Source organism: Hermetia illucens, chromosome 5, assembly GCF_905115235.1.
Source record: "Hermetia illucens chromosome 5, iHerIll2.2.curated.20191125, whole genome shotgun sequence".
Taxonomy (NCBI): Eukaryota; Metazoa; Arthropoda; class Insecta; order Diptera; family Stratiomyidae; genus Hermetia; species Hermetia illucens.
The window spans coordinates 30,067,170-30,083,875 of NC_051853.1; the positions used below are offsets into that span (position 1 = coordinate 30,067,170).

At 40.5% G+C, this 16,706-nt stretch overlaps 1 protein-coding gene across 1 annotated transcript in view; it reads left to right on the top strand.

Moving 5' to 3' along the window:
• LOC119656538 overlaps positions 1-16,706 on the top strand; it is a 460,384-nt gene that overhangs the window by 151,006 nt on the left and 292,672 nt on the right. The window lies entirely within an intron of this gene.

A 16,706-nucleotide genomic window follows, 5' to 3' on the forward strand; every position in this document is an offset into this window, starting at 1 on the left:
ATGCATCTAGTCACTTATTTCTGTTGAATAGATAAAACACTGAGTTCATGTTCTACAAAGCTGCCAGCTACAATTCTCTCCATTTTTAAATAGAAGATCATATTGATAGTCCTCCTTTTTTCGCTCATCTCTTCCATGGTGATAACATCACATCATTTCGGTCCACATCTAAAAATTCAAATTAGCTTCGTTAGTATTCCCTGCTCTGGGTGACGTTGCAAACGTCCAGATAACATATACAGAACAGATTTATTCCATCGTCACCGTAACCGGCAAGGCATTGCTATTTGTCCACCATGGAAGGTAATAATGACTTTAAACAGTCAAACGTAATTTTCTTTGCTAAGTACGTTCACGCCTTAGTCAACATTTGTAGTTTTAATTAACAAAATGCATATCAAAATGGAAATGTATGCATGAAAGCTCTTTCCGCTAAGGATTTCATATTTGTAATCCCCCACAGTATAAGTGTAATATGTATGAAGTTCGTTGAACTATTTATCCCTCTACCGAATTCTTGCATGGAATATTCATACACATCCTTTCAAATTAAAGCAATCACTAGAAAAAGTTGTATTTGTATAAACGCATGGTATGAGTGATAAATTAAGGGTTTTGACAAAATCCATTAAAAAGTAATTATGAAAAACCAATCCCATTAACAATATTTCAGAAAGGGCGATGTCCTTGATTCCCAAAATTTAGATCTTTTGGTTTTAGGACTATATTTAAGACTGTACGGATGGGAATAAACTCTATACTAATGAAATTCTATATTTCATGGTAAGATCGATGAGGATACTTTGATGGTTCAGTGCATAATCATTCAAGTAAACATAAAAGAAGAAAATATTAAGAATAGTGGTTGACTCCTAAGTTTACCAAATAAGATGCCCATATTTTTGCTGTAAATTGCTGAGACCGGCTCCACTACGCTATCACCTTCTAGGACCGTATGAACTAAAAGCCTATAATGTGACAATCAACCTTCCGAAATTGAGATATGGGAGTTAGGATTATCTAAATAAACAAAAACTCCTTAGTCAGTCGGGTTCGCAGTAACGAGTTTGAGCTGTAAGAGTTCAAAGTTGTTCCTCGGTGAACCCGAAACAACAAATAGCTTGCATGAAACCAAGCTTTCCCCACTTTCTACCTCTTGCGGACCGATAGATACCGCCCAAACCAAATACTCTAAACTCTTGCCGGGGATACCGCACAACCGTCCCTACCCGCTAATTCCCTTAAATCTATTCAGGTAACCATCGCCTCTATCGAACCCACATCGTATTCAACGCCTCCGTCTATTGACGTAAACATTTGTTTGACCCGAACCAGCAGATCCCTCTGTGCGAGCCAAACCCGTCTAGCTGACAAACAGTGGTCCTTAATCTTAGGGGGCAACTTAAACGCCAGACATAACTCCTGGTTCGACTCCTATGTTGACAAGTCCCGCTATATGTTTCACATCTGCCTTTCATCAACATAAATTCTAACATGCCCCATGATACCCAAAATGATCCAGGTCTTAAAGCAATTTGTATGTAGATCTACTTTCAATTGATCCATATTGTCTATTTGAGGGACTGATAATTAGATCATCCATCGACCATTAGTTCACTGAGTGTCAGTTTTCCAATTTATTGAGTGCAGGAAGATTTTGAAAGCTACTATTGATTGCGGGACTTTCGCCTACTAACGACTTCATTTTCCTTCCACTCTCCCTGTAGGATGACCATATGGTATTACGTCATGAGGTTGGGATTAGTATTTATTTGCTCTTTCTTGTTCTTTTTTCTGCCTGACTTCTTTGTGCCTATGCTTTCTGTGGATAGCTGTTATCGCCTTTTTGACTTCAGTCCATATACCGTTACATATTCGTTTTCAACTTATGCCCCATGATGTCTTCGGGTGTTAAACGCTTCCCTGTTGTAGCTTCTGCCCCCTGAAAAAAGTTCATGTTGATTTCTCTTGCCCGGGAAATAATCCATGGATAATTTCCAAGAAGAGAGTAGGGCTCGGAGATAAAATGCCTGCGTAGGTAAAGGCCTCTAAATCGTCCCATCACAATTCTACGGAACTGTTAACCACATGCATGCAGGGAATGACATCGTTCTATATTATGCAAAAGGCCGAGAATTAAGCATTTTTTCACCAGGGGTGACCATGCAGAGCATCAGGGAGGGCGGGGAGTTATAAAAGGGCCACATAAATAAAACGTCGTTCTCAGAAACTTCCCAGCCGACAGATCCAAAAATTAATTGGAAACACCCCATGTATTCCAAATAAAGTGTAGTATCTCATATGAAACCTACGCGTGAAAAATGTTTTGATTTTCTGAAGTAGGAACCCACGGGTGCACAAAGTGGCATATGCACGTAGCCAGAATTCTCTCGATTGTACTTTATCGGAAATAGGTTGAATAATGTAGTGTTTGTTCAGATAGTTACCTTATGTGGGCTAGCTTCTAAAAGTTAATATAAAAGCTTTGTCTGCGATGTTCCAAATCTGCTCCAAGAAGCCAATTTCCCTGTCTGTTATGACACCGTGCGCACTGAACTTGTTAGACCGTCCGCGCGGCCACCAGGACCGCAACAGCATCTATATATCCGCTCAGATGCGATTCATCTGGCATCGCGAGTCTTACTATGTTATCGACAATGATGACTGCGTGCCTCAGGCAGTTTTCTCGTTTGGACCATTTCCTCAATCGCATCAATTATGGATCGCGGCACTCTGAGATCATATTGTTTCGATGAGAAATTTTAATAAGCTTCACAAGAAATTTCCCCACGATGTCCAATGTACAGAGAGGACGATACACTAACGGCGCCTCGGGGTAATATTAACCTTTCTTAATCTGCACGAACCTCGCCAAATTCCACCGGGAGGGAAATCTTCCGCTGTCAAACATACTTTGAATACGCTAAGTTGCAAGTACGACTTATATTAAAATAGTTTTCAGTTTAAGCACTTCACTAGGAATATCATCCGTACCTGATGCTTGCTAGTTACGTTACAGTTAAGAGTAGACATTCCTCGTCACTGCCCTTTCACCGACAGAGCCCTCTTCGAGTTGAGGAAAGGGTAGGCAGGTGCTTCGATGGAACAGGATGATCGACGAGCACCGATTTTTTGCTATCCAAATTACACCCGAAACCCAATGGGTCTCTGTTAATGCCACTGACTAGGTCCCGCCAGCAACATGCTTTTCGCCTGTCACTTTCGTTCATTTCTACTTTTCTGATATTCTGTCGATCCAACAGTTACTTGATTTTGGCATCTTGCATGCTCTCTCTCGAGAGTGGATATTTGCTGGACATATATATAATAAGAACGAAGGAAATGTACTGATGCACTGCTAGATCCGTAGCAAGGCTGACGTGAGCTATATTGGCTTCGCAACTAGGGCGTCAGTATATATCCAATATCCTAACGATCATCTCCAAAATCTCCGTTCCCCGAGAATTTGGTTGAGCCATGCCCAGAACTCCCTCTTCCGTGTTTCAAATCTCATCTTCGAAGGAGAAGAACCCATTCCATGGACGTAGTAAGCTAAAAGCTGGAGAAAGTGACTTCTGCACAACGAAGCCAAACAAAATCATCCTCTTGGCCATGGCTCCGCTCTTGCAAGATGACCGCATCTTTCACCCGAATGACAGAGCACCATAATGATGAACATCCATCTCGGTACTGCTCGCTGAAGAGCAACAAGTTCATTATATCATGAGCAGTTTCATCCCTGTCTTTACTTGAAGAGTATATATCATAAGGCTTGACTTTTTACTGTTGCCGACTCGTCTTTGAAAACCTGGTACCGCCTGGAACCAGGAACATTAACCAAATTTTCTTCCTGCTGATCGCGATCTATGCTAACAATACATCATTCTTCTGTCGAGCAAGCTTTCGCTTTAAGCCTGGGTTCGCCACACAAAGATGCTCCTGGGAGCCCCGACTATATGCCCGTAGGCTCAGCACTTAAAACAGCTATTCGGAACTCCCCTTTCCCTTATCCTGCCTTATCGATCTACTCGACATTTATTTACTCGCTATGAAGAAGTTGGCTTGTTGCCTTCCCGAGTTGGTGCCAAAGGCAAATTTTTGTTCTCAGGAATTAACAGATTTAACTCCCACTTTGAGGTTTCTCACATCTGGGTATCCCTTTTTATTGCTTGCTCCACTTTTTTCTTAGGGATGGATCGATCGAATACGCTGAACTGTTTTGCAGGGCATATTCTTCTTGTCTCTACCGCCGGTTAGAGTCCGTCGGATAAATTTGCTGTAAACTCCTGCTGGTGCTGGTATTGTTGAACTCACCTTGGCTACAGTTTCCGATAATGCTAAGACCCTTTGATTATCATCGTCATTGGCAATCTATGCTGTTTTCCCCTAGACTCCTTTTATCATGGACGCTATGGTAGCAGCCGTCGTTTTCCGTAAAACTGCTGCACACTTCTGAGTAACCGTTCTTCCTTTGCCCTTATCTTGCGGGTGGGGTACATCCTCTCCTGCGATATTACTTGCATTTTCGTCTGGTTAGCAAGTTCGTCAATCTTTTTTCCCGACAGAAGAGTGTCATGCAGCTCGCAGCTTGTCATCTTTTCTATAATAGTAGCCTTTTTTCAATCTCAACCTGAATGGTGTCTCTCATTTTTGGCCGTCAGAACTATTAACTTCTACAGTGCTACTCCCTCTCCATAATCCCTCCAATGAAGGCTTGTATCTGAAAAATTAGGAAAACTTCAAATATTTTCAAATGTCCTTTTGCTCCTATGAGTGCATTGAACTGTTACATGTAGGCTTCTAACCAAGTAATTTTCTAGGTCATGGACGTTTGGTATAGTTTTGTGTTTATCCCAGTGTAAAGAAAATGGAACTGGAGCAAGACTCATCAATAAAAATGAATTAGAAAAGCCCACGAAAGTATTCTATGCTCCACTGCTAATTGGGAACGAATTAGATGACATGTATATTTAAAAGATTAACTTTTCTGCTCTAAATTCCTATACGAGTATCTCAACCACCTTCCATCAATTTTGCTATGAACTCAGACTAAGAGAAATCTAAAAAGCATAAAAATATAGAATCCTAATCTTCGTCCTCGTACCTAATAATTGTAGCATTTGGAAGGAGTCACAGGGAAATTTAGGCCACTTTAGATTCAATAATTATTTCAATAGTTGCCCTAGAATTAAACTACATGTATACTATATACTATACTTATGTATGTATATACTTATGATTACTACTATATCCAGTATGATACTTGGTTTTAACATTTCTCGGAACAATTTCATTTTGGAATACAATATTTTTCTAAACTAAACGCACATAACATACATTGCCTACATTCTCACGCCAACGAAGTTCACGCGAAAGATCCAATAGCCCCACTAACTAGTAGCCAAAACGCAAAGGGAGCATCCGGTTGAGCCCTACGTAGCCAGCCCCGTTAAAAAAGAGCATCATAAATACTGTTTTGCAATTAAAGAAATTAAAAACATATTCACCTCAGTTTCACGTCTAATTTACGAGTATTTAGAGCACCAGCAACATAGTCGCTCCCAACATCGCTACCATTCATTAAAGCATGGTATTATCCGAAGCAACCCCCGACAACAATGCAATTACTTGTTTTTGTATTATACACCACTTCAGCACTGTTAAAAGTACACGGGGTAGAACAGCATGCAAAAGTACGGTGAAGAAATTTTATGGGTGGCGAAGAAAAGAGTTACTGAGTAATTTAATAAATTATGATTTAAATGGTGGGAGGGGTGGTGATGACTGCGGTTGTAAATTTGTATAGTATTAGGTGTACGGGCGCGCAATATTCACCCCCGATGACTTTTCACTGTTTGAAATTTGTGGAGGTAAGAATAATTTTCGTAGTGCGTTAATGGCTAGCTGCAGGGAATGTCGGGTAGAATCGAGCAAGTTTGTTTTTTAGACCCGAAGCCCTAATTTAACAGAAAAACTTTATAAAAATCAGTCAAGTATCCCACTGTCTTTTTGCGACTGCAAATTATTTCACAAGGAAAGAACCTTAAGCCACGTGATGATCCGATAATGTAAAGATAATTACACGTAATGTATAGGATGAATAGAAAAACAGTTTTTATGAGCGTGACTCCAAGTTTTGTAAGATCCTATCATGAAATATAGTCCTATAAAATATTTTTCCTAAAACGAAGTTATCAGTGGTAGGATACATCTTCAGACATTTACCAATTAAGATAATCTGCTTCTAAAAGGTGCGCTCGCGGAACCGTAACAAACAAAGTCCAAGACCAAAAACTAAACGTGTCAGGTATGAGCGGCTTTGTATTTTTCGTCTGCACTAGATGTGACAATTAAGTTTTGGAAATTAAGTTATAACAGGCGAAGGAAACAGGCAGGACTTTCACTCATAATACATGCCTGGGAGGAGGGGAAGGCTCCTTTAATTCCAGTCTAAGTTTTGAAGTGGATACCACGTTTGGTTTCTGTTTTAAGCCACTTTTTAGAAAGAAACCTTTTTAGTAACGTCATAAAAACGAGTGGTCCACTTTACAATCTACGTGTTGCTATCCAGTTTTCAGTGGTATCTGGTGGAAAGTTCTCCAGAATCAGTTCAAGGGAGGGCGTAAAGGAGCACTCATCACCTTTCATAACGCCGCGAATATCAACCATCTACAGATGCTGATCACATCTGACCGGTGGCAAAGCATGCATTATTCAACTACTTAACCAGTGAACAGTTCCTATATTGGCGTCTTTGAGCAGCTGTGGGCACACATTTTCTCGTATGCGATGCACGCTTGCAAGAACCGCTGGATCATGCACTACAAGAAACCTCCGACCTCGTTCATTATGTAAGAGTTTTGGCAAAAAAAAACATTCGAACGTTGCCGCATCCACTCTATGGCCCTGATACCCTCCCCTGTGAATTTTGAAGGGCAGCTAACTTTCACCAAAAAAGGACACGTCACTTCACACTTCACACCTCCCTCCCAAAGTCAATATGAAATGATGCCCTTCATTACATACGTGGGGCCTCATAGCTCCAATATTCGCATCCACTTTTCCTGTCAATAAGTACAACCGACCGGCGCCAAATAGGAAAAGGCAAAGGCTGAGTGTGGTTTATAGAACGGTAGCCCTAAGAATGCGTTCTGCATTTAGGACCAATGCTTAGCAAAGATTTGATAGACGCACAGGCTGATAAAGTCACGCAGGGTGCAGAGAACGCATGACGACTGGGACTCGAACCCAGAGTGGTGAAAATGGGAGGCTGACGCCCTCCCCCTGAGCCATGGCGCTTAAATAGGACGATTTTAATAGATAACAATCCCACACACTAACATCCTTAAGTCAGTCTCGTTCGAAAATACTCATCTCCCTAAATAAAAGGTAAGATAAACAGGTTTTGTTTTACCTGGATGAATTAGAGTGTAGTGAAATTGATTCCATGTTTTGAATCCATCACCAAGAATTTTGAAACTTGAGCCAATGAACAATATTCAAAATTTGCATGTATATTGGAACAAATTCCAACAAGCCCGCTCACAAAAAAAAAGCAGAAAAATTCAAAACTGTCCAAAATTTATAAGATCACCGAAAAGGTGCGCAAATTAATGGCAAATTATTCGCATAAATCCAATATAATTTAACAAATCCTGATGAAATCACACTTCCTTGCATGGAACCAAACAATAAAAATCATAAATCAAATAGTAATACACATAACCTTAAAAATAAAAATAGAACTACAGTTACCCAAATGATAATATAAAATAAAGGTTCATAAACTAGGATAATTTATCTAATTAAAATCAAAATTTACACTTTACATCTCACTTTAAGTTGGAATTTGAAGAAGATTCAAAATAACTTCTACCATAGTGACTGACAACAGCTCCAACTTCTTGTTCTTCTTCCTTTTCAGCTTTTATCCCCTCACAAAGGAGTCGGCTCATCGTGATCGGTTTCGTCATATTGGTTCATCAAAAGTCTAATCTGAATGCAATTGCAACACTTTCAAATCTCCATGCAGCGTATCAAACCACCGTTGTTTCGGCCTGCCTTTTGGTCGCTTACCATTGACTCTGTTCAGATCAATCTTGGCAAGTAAATTCTCGTTAACAGGATTTACGTGACCATACCATCGAAGACACCTCTCTCGCAATTTCACCACAATCGGTCCAATCCCATACTGATCACGGATATCCTCATTTCGGATATGATCAAAACGTGCCACGCCACTAGTCCAACGCAACAGCTTCGTCTCCATTCATTGTCTTTTATAGTCGGACAACACTCAGAACCATAGAAGGCGACAAGGCAGTTGAAACTGCGATAAATTTTATATTTGAGACGTTCGTAAATACGTCGATCACGAACTTTACTCTTCGAAACCTGGAAGAGCAGTTGGAGCCAGCGCGTGAGTTCTTCTATCGTAAAGCATACCAGATGAGTCTGTTTGGCATATGATCAAACGCTTTCTCCAAATCCAGAAATGCAATGTAAAGAGGGTGATGTTTCTCATGATGTTTCTCTGAGTAACCCCATAGTGTTTAATACGTCTGTGGTTCGGCAGTTATTGACAAATCCGGCTTGATTAACGGTTATTCAACGATTTCGCGAATAAGGTTGTCAAGAATGCATTCAAGAATCTTCATGGTAAGTGAAAGTAATCGAATCAGACGGTAATTTGAACATGGGCTACCTTTCTTTTTCTATATTAAAACTGTGGTATTTTCTTGCCAGTCACCAGTACCTTCCTCAATAATCGAATTGAATAATTCACTAAGCCACAGTGTTGTGTCGTCAGCTCCTGTCGTTTTCAACGACTTCATTCGTTTTATTGTTTCCTCGATTTCAGTTACGTTGACGGATGGAATTTCTCCAAATGTCAGCAATAATTGTGAAAGTGGAGGATGAACAAATTCTTCAGTTGAAATCTGTTCGAAATATTCTCCTCATCTATCCGTCACGGCACGTTTGGTAAACAAAGTGCCGTTCTTGTCATTAACTCAACAGAAGTGTTTGATATGGGTGGGTTGCTGTCGGCTTTTGGCAAGTCGATATAGGACTCTCTCGCTATTCTGAGTGTCCAGTTTATCGTAATGGGTGACAGCGATCGCTTTCTTTGCTTCCCGATTAGCGATCGTATAAATTGGCCAATTGGCCAGCCTTTTATTGTCAAAAAAGTTGTGGTAGAGACGTTTTTTTCACGGACCTTCATTTCAATATTGTCATTTCAAAACTCAGTATCTCGTTACCTGGGTTGGTGATGGTTGTAGAGTTTGTGAATCGTGTTTTTAAGTTAGTTCCACGATTCTTCCACATTCATAATGGTTGGTGATCGAGTAAATGAAATCATTTCTTCAATGCGTTCTACAGGCTGTTTTAGCGGTGACTTAATTCGCAAAACGGCAATCAACGGCTATAAAATGGAGGAAGATGAGACAATCGTTTGATGAACGATGTATTCATAAGTACAAAGTCATGGGTGTCCGCAAAATCGATTAAACACTCGTCATGCTCATTGCGCCTTCGGTTTTTTATAGAGCGCAGATATCAACGCGTGCGAGTTCCTCGGCCTTGCCAGTACGGGTGCCAACATTTAGCGTGCAGACACGTATTTGTTTTGCTCGGACTAATTCACTTACTTCCTGACGCCGACCATGCGTCAAGAACCCCATTTCTCCACGAGATCTAGGCCCATCCAGCCGTAGTTCATGCAAATCAATAAAAATTAAATAGATAGGAAATCGAATTCGAGTAAATATTAGCCCATCTTTTTGTGAATCTAATTTTAAATACGATGCTGAATATACTCAATAATTTGTTTGGTTATAATTTTACAACAGTAGTGGGTACGCCCCGGCTATCACTACCAAAACGGTTGTCACCTTCCAAGATCTCAACAATCAACCCCTATTTCCCAAATCGTGTGGAAGATTTGTTATAAATGACTCTCCTGAAAGACCAGTTCGCCTGAAAATGACGATCATCACAATTTCACGTTCATCAGTAGCAAGTATATGGGAAGCGGTTCAATAAGTGTCAATGTCCATGGAAAACTAAACACTTTATGAATACCTGTCCTCGGAAATTATGATTCGACATGATCTCAAGGAATTTTCCAAAAACCGTATAATCATGGTTAATTCATTATGCGCACCTAGTTATTAACCGCAAGCATATAAGCATAGCATTTCGAAATGTGAACAATGATTTATTTGCCAGGAATCGTTAAAGTTCATTGTTGAGTTGCTTCTTTATTACAATGATGCAACTAAATTGGGTGGTCCTCTAAATCAATCAACTTTCTTAAAAAAAAGCACTTTAAAAACCATACTTGTAACCCCCAGTTGACTCCTTATTTGTGAAAGCTAAAATTGTATTCTCAATCAACAAGCAGTACTTGATTCCTCATTCCAAGCTTTATTAGGTACTAAAACGGGAAGAAGATTCCAGTTTTTCATGCTTTCCTTTCCGAATCCAATTATCAGATTTCCTACTTTTTATTTAAAACGATCGCCCAACTTCTCCTGAAAATATCTAGGAAATAAATTAAAATCTACATGCATTTCTTGATTAAAATTTACATAACAAAAGCAAGTAAACTATTTTAGTCACAAATGTTCTTAAAATTCTTGAAAAATACCCCAGAATAACCTTAAGCTTAACCCAGAAAAAAACTAATTAATTAAACAAAAACTTGTTCAATATTTTCGCTTCTGTTTTCATCTCCATAAATCCAATTCATTGTCTTGCTAATGTGACACTGATTTGATTGAGGATTTGCATAAATATAACTTTAATGATGATCTTTTCAACAACTCATTTTGTTTCTTTCTAGCCGAAAGGAAGTTTCAAGAGTTTTTTCTTTCAATTCTCATCTCAATGAAAATTCCAAGAAATGGCTTATTATTAAGCCAGGCCAGCTTCATGATAGCTGAGACCAATACTGGAGAAATAAGAGAAGCAGAATTTTAATAGTTTTCCCATTTTATTATAGTTGGTTTTGTTCTCAAAAAGCGTTTATTACAAACTTGTCAAATCACGTTATTCATATTTCCTGCCCAACGCCATCATTGTTAGCGTTAAGGTGCGCTGTCTAGACTTTTAGGTTAGCATTTTTTCTTCTGCCAATGTAGACTGTGTTTGAACATATCTAGCTATATATTAATCCACTCCAGTTTTTGTGCGGCTATAAGGACTTTCACTTACTTAGATCACCAGAAGACACAGAGTTTGTTTCCTTAAAAAAAATGGTATAAAAAGGGATTATAAAAGTATTTATATATCGACTCTAAATACATGGACGACTGACATTTTTAAATACTTTAAAATATCCCATAAATCCATGAACCAAGAGTTGTACTACTTTTAAGAATTTCTCTAACCGTTACTTTTACTTTTAAGAATTTCTCTAACCGTTACTTTCACTATTGTAATGACTCAGTAATTAAGGACGACCGAAAAAAACAATCCAGGTTGACTATTGGCAACTACGAAAGTACAGCGTCACCATCAGTGCATTGCTTCTGTAATGCTGCCGTTGATACTGCCTTGCTCGCTACTTTACCAGTCATCCCGGTACGGTCAGTTGGGCCCTCGATGACTCTTCCGTTCCACATTATTGTCAAATTTCAAGTGCCCTAAATCCAGCACATCAAAATTGGCACCGAAATAATGTAAATGTAAGCTAACCCGAATATTGTTATCGGGGGAGAGAATAATAATTCAATACTTTTTCTGTCACACTCTGATGGAACAGAGACACGGTCATTAAGATCCCCTGACAGCCATACCAACTCTATACTTCGTCAATGGGTTTAATTTCCTCTAAGAAACCGTCTATATACGGTTACCATTTATTCCTTGGTGGAGAATAGTGCGTCAACCACACCTACGCGCCATCGCTTCACGGTTACTCAAAAAGTGCTTCAGCTCCTCTCACGATCTTCTCGGCCATCTTGGAAGACTAGATTCCACTGGCAAAGCAGATAGCCAGAAATGCAATTATCGTCCCTCCTTAATGTGTCCGCCAACTGCAAAAACTCAGGAAATCAACTAGACGACATCTGATTCATGCTTGTAAGAGCAATGAGCTCTTGGAAGTACATCATTCGGGAGAACTGGTGAAATAAATTGATCAGGGGGAGTTGGCGGTTCTTGCAGTGTGAATTGGAACACTGCGAGAGCGGTTGTTACCAAGAAAAAAGTAAGAGCTGCCACACTATAATTTGAACTCTTCAAAGCATCTGGCATGGATGGCATCTATCCAGCAATGCTATCGGGATATAGATCACTTAGAGCGACTGTTAAGAAATATTTTCCAAGCTAGCTCTCCATTCTTTGGTTTCAAATATAGACGAGGCAGCTCTGAAAGTTGAGTACATGATGGGGGTGTTCATGAACATTGAAGGAATGGTCAATTGTGCGTCATTGTGCATCTATCTGCAGGTAGGTAATAGCAGGATGTGATGTCAATGCTCACCATATGTGATCAGGAAGTTCCAACATCAATGCAAGAGGATTGAGACTACTGGACTATCTAGTAGCAACCGATTTGCAGACTCTTAGTTTAGGTAATGAACCCACTTTCTTCAACGTAGTCAGGCGAGAGGTCATGGACATCACGGTGGCATCCCCTGACACCACAGCCCTGGTCGGAGAGTGGAAGTATCAAACGATATCACACTTTCGGATCACAGACGCATTGATTTCGTAATGGGCATGGATCCACCTCTACCCACTTCATTTCGGAATCCGCGGAAGACAGACTGGGTGACGTACAAAATAGAATTGAGCGCCCGAGTCACGATCCCTGGCAAGCGCATCAAATCCATTGCTGGAATTGAGAAGACAACCCAGATGATCACAACTAGCATGAGAGAAACTTTCAAAGAAAGCTGTCCACTCAAGATGCCAAAGAAAGGTAAAACATCATGGTGGAACTCGGATTTGGCAAAACAAAGGAGAACGGCAAGGATGCTCCCCAATCGTGATTTGAAGTTTGATTCAGACGCTAACTGGAATCGCTATAAAGAGGCACAGAAAGCTCTCAAGAAGAGCATAAGAATAACTAAGCGATCATTATGGAGACGCTTTTGCGAAGAGACTAACTCTCTTGAGGCAACTTGAGGCAAGTGGATTCTTGTTAAAGAACGTAGCCAGAAGCTAGGTTATTTACGTCTACAGAACGGGAGGTACACAGAAAGCAATGAAGAAACGGACACCATTTGCTTGAAATACACTTCCCAGGCAGCACCCAAAATTCAATCTCGGGGCTAACAGGTGCTTACAGCCCTCAACCGAGAGACTGGAATCTGACATGCAAAGTAGTATCACTGGAGCAAGTAAAATGGGCATTTAACTCGTTCCGTAAATACAAGTCTGCAGGTCCGGATGGCATCATTCCTCCGCTAGTAATACCTACCTACCTTAGCAGGAACAGAAATCCAGCTGGCACAAACAGTCAAGTATTTAGAAATGCACTTCGACTCCAAGTTAACGTGGAAGCACCATATCCAGGAATAATATCAGGAATCCTGCAGATTGCTCTGGTGCTGTAGGAATGCCATAGGTAAGACCTGGGGGCTTTAAGCAATATGGATAGACTGGATGTGTAATAATAAAACTCATTTTGACGTATGCATGCATCGTCTCGTGGCCGAGATTAAACTTTGCTAACAGGAAGCTGCTAACGCAGATTCAGAGGCTTGATTGCCTAAGTATTACTGAAGCAATGAGTAACACGCCGACTGCAGCACTTGAAGCTATCCTAAATAAAGCATGATGCATATAGACTCGATACCATTGGAGCGTGGAACGGCGTCCAATCACACGATCATGCGTCTATCTGTAAATTCTTTGACAAATATGCGGTAGCTCTGATGCCGACCAATTATATGGTTTCCAGATTCGTCTTTGAAAAGACATACACTGTCGTCATCACCGAAAGAGAAGAATGGTCGACAAATAGCCATGAGTGTTTTAAATTACAGACTTAATAATCTTCACCGACAAATCAGTCATGGAGGACAGATCAGCCGCAGGGGTGTTCTCGGGGAATCCGATTATAGAACTGGCTCGACTCCTCGGAAACATGACCACCATATTCTAGACAGTCTGGCGGTATTATCACCACTAAACAGCAACGACATATCAGGCCAGTTGGTGTGGAGTTGTCATCACGTGCTGCTGAAACTTGACTGACTGAACGAAATATTCCTGATGTAGGTACCGGGGCACTCTAACCAGGGTGCTGACAGACTGGCTCGCCGAGGGTCTGGATCCACAATGGTGGGGCCAGAACCAGCTCTTGGAATTCGACCATCTAATGTCAAGTCTACTCTGAAGAGTGAAATTACAAGGATTCACTCAGCCAAGTGGAGAAATTGGACTCTTGCCGACAGGCGAAAATCCTTGTGAAAGTGCTTAGGGCCACTAGAGCGGCATTTTTGTTGTCCCTTGAGAAGTGGGACATGAAAACCCTAGTAGGGCTTTTAACGGGACACTGCTGATTAAACTACCATATGGAAAAGATTGGGGTGGTGGTTTCGGCTATGTGCAGCCAATGTGAGGAGGAGATGGCCCTGCACTTTTTATGTAGCTGCCCGGCCTCCTCAGATCTCAGACGAAGACACCTTGGCAAGGTTTTCTTCAATGAAGAATCTGCACACTCTCTGCCTTTGGAGAATGTTCTCAGATTCGCTAAAGCCGTAGGCGGGAAACCGTTGAATAGGCAATTTACGGGGATAATACAATGAGCATAACAATGGCCTGAGTGCTCGAAGCTGCGGCTGTCCCCAGTAAACTAAACTAACTAAAAGTGCATCTATGCTGTGCGCTGAAGTGGATGTTAATCGCTATGTAATAGCAACGAAAGGCTGCCTCACTGCTTCTGGTGTGCTGTGGCCACTCCCGTGTGCTATACTGATAAACTCATTACTATGCGAATTGTAAAATTTGCCAACACAAGCTCAAGCGTATGCTGGTAACCTAGCCCTGCTAGCTGTTGATCGGAATCTCGGAACGGTGTGTAGAAGTATACAACATGTAATTGGCAGTAAGTCTATCAACTTTCCGAAGAAGTGAAATATTTGGGAGTTATTCTAGATAATAAGCTTAGGGGCTGTACAGGCACGCCTTTGCCTCGACATGGGAACTCAGGCCTCATGTGGTAATGAATATACGTTGCTATTATTAGACCGATATTTATTTATGCATCCGCGATGTGGTGGAATAAGGTAAGACAAAAAGTTCAAAGAACAGAGTGTATGGGTATTGCAGGTGCCATGAGTGCAACATCCGGAGTACCTCTAAACGTATTACTCAATTTGCAGCTCTTCGATATAGTCATTGAAAGCACTGCACTGAAAGCAGCTCATAGACTAATTCGTTTAAATACAAGTATCTGAGGATGCAACGGACGTGGGCGGGCACAGAGTTTTGGAAGAGTTATCAGGAATTATTGGGAGAACTGAATCCAGCCCTTGCAATGCCTTCTAATTCTGAGGTGTTTGGTAGAAGATATGAAATTTTCTTGAAACGTATAGAAAACTGTGCAGTCCAAGCGTAATGGGATATACGGAGGTTCTCTACACCGATGGCTCAAAAAGCAGAACAGGTTCTGGACCCGGAGTCTACCTCTCGAATAAAAACTCCTTTGCGACAATATACAACGGTTTTCCAGGCTGAATTATATGCGATACTAAGGTTGGCAACCTGGGTGATTAACGAACAGAAGGCCGTTTGAATTCTATTTCTAGACTTAATACGGTGGAATCACTCTGGGTACCTGATGACTGTAATATAGAGGGATGTGAAATTTCGGATGCCTTTGCAATAACAACGATCGACCTCCACTTCCCAAAAAGAAAAATGAATGAGTCTCATTTTGCTTTCTCTGTTCAAGAGACACGAATTATTTCCCCTCCTCCTATTACAAGTAAGTTCGACAGCGGTCACCAGAGGTAAAGTAACTTGCTTAGATAGACGGTAATTTTTCTTATCTCTCTGTTAGTTTTAGACATATTCTGTTTTCACGCAGAGCTTAAAATTGGCTAGTAGAATTTTAAACAAGATACAGGCACTAATATGGTTTAAATGCATCAATCCTTTATTTGAAAAATAAGCGGTACTCAGAGCTCATCGAATTACATATACCGATGAAAATCTTTTCGATGGAATACAAGTTAACAAAATGTTACCGAAGGATTCAATAACACCCACTGCGGCCCAGTTGTAAAAAACTAGTAAAAGTAGATAAGGGAAGCTTCAATTGAATAAAACCTTTGCAGCCAGATGAAATTATCAACAAGTCGTAAAAAACTTGCCTTCACTTCATTCTTATTGAAGACAGTCGAATATATGCATGTATACGAATATATGTTAAGCATTTGTATGATATGATATGAATAGTTCCCAGACATCCTTGAGGCAAAGTGCTTTTCCGAATATATGTGGAGCATATCACTTCCCTGCAGAACATCGCTAAACAGATACCTAGAAACGGAGAAGAAATAAAGGCCCCTAAAAAATCTAAAGAAATTTGCATAAGGACAGAAATAGTAACGTTCTTTCTGCTTGAGGAAAAAATATCCATAAAAATGTAATAGAGGCATTCCAGCGAACCAACAATTCCTGTCTGCGTAGCACATGTAAGCGACACAGAAAATGGAGAGCCATCAACTTTGCTTGTCGTTTTT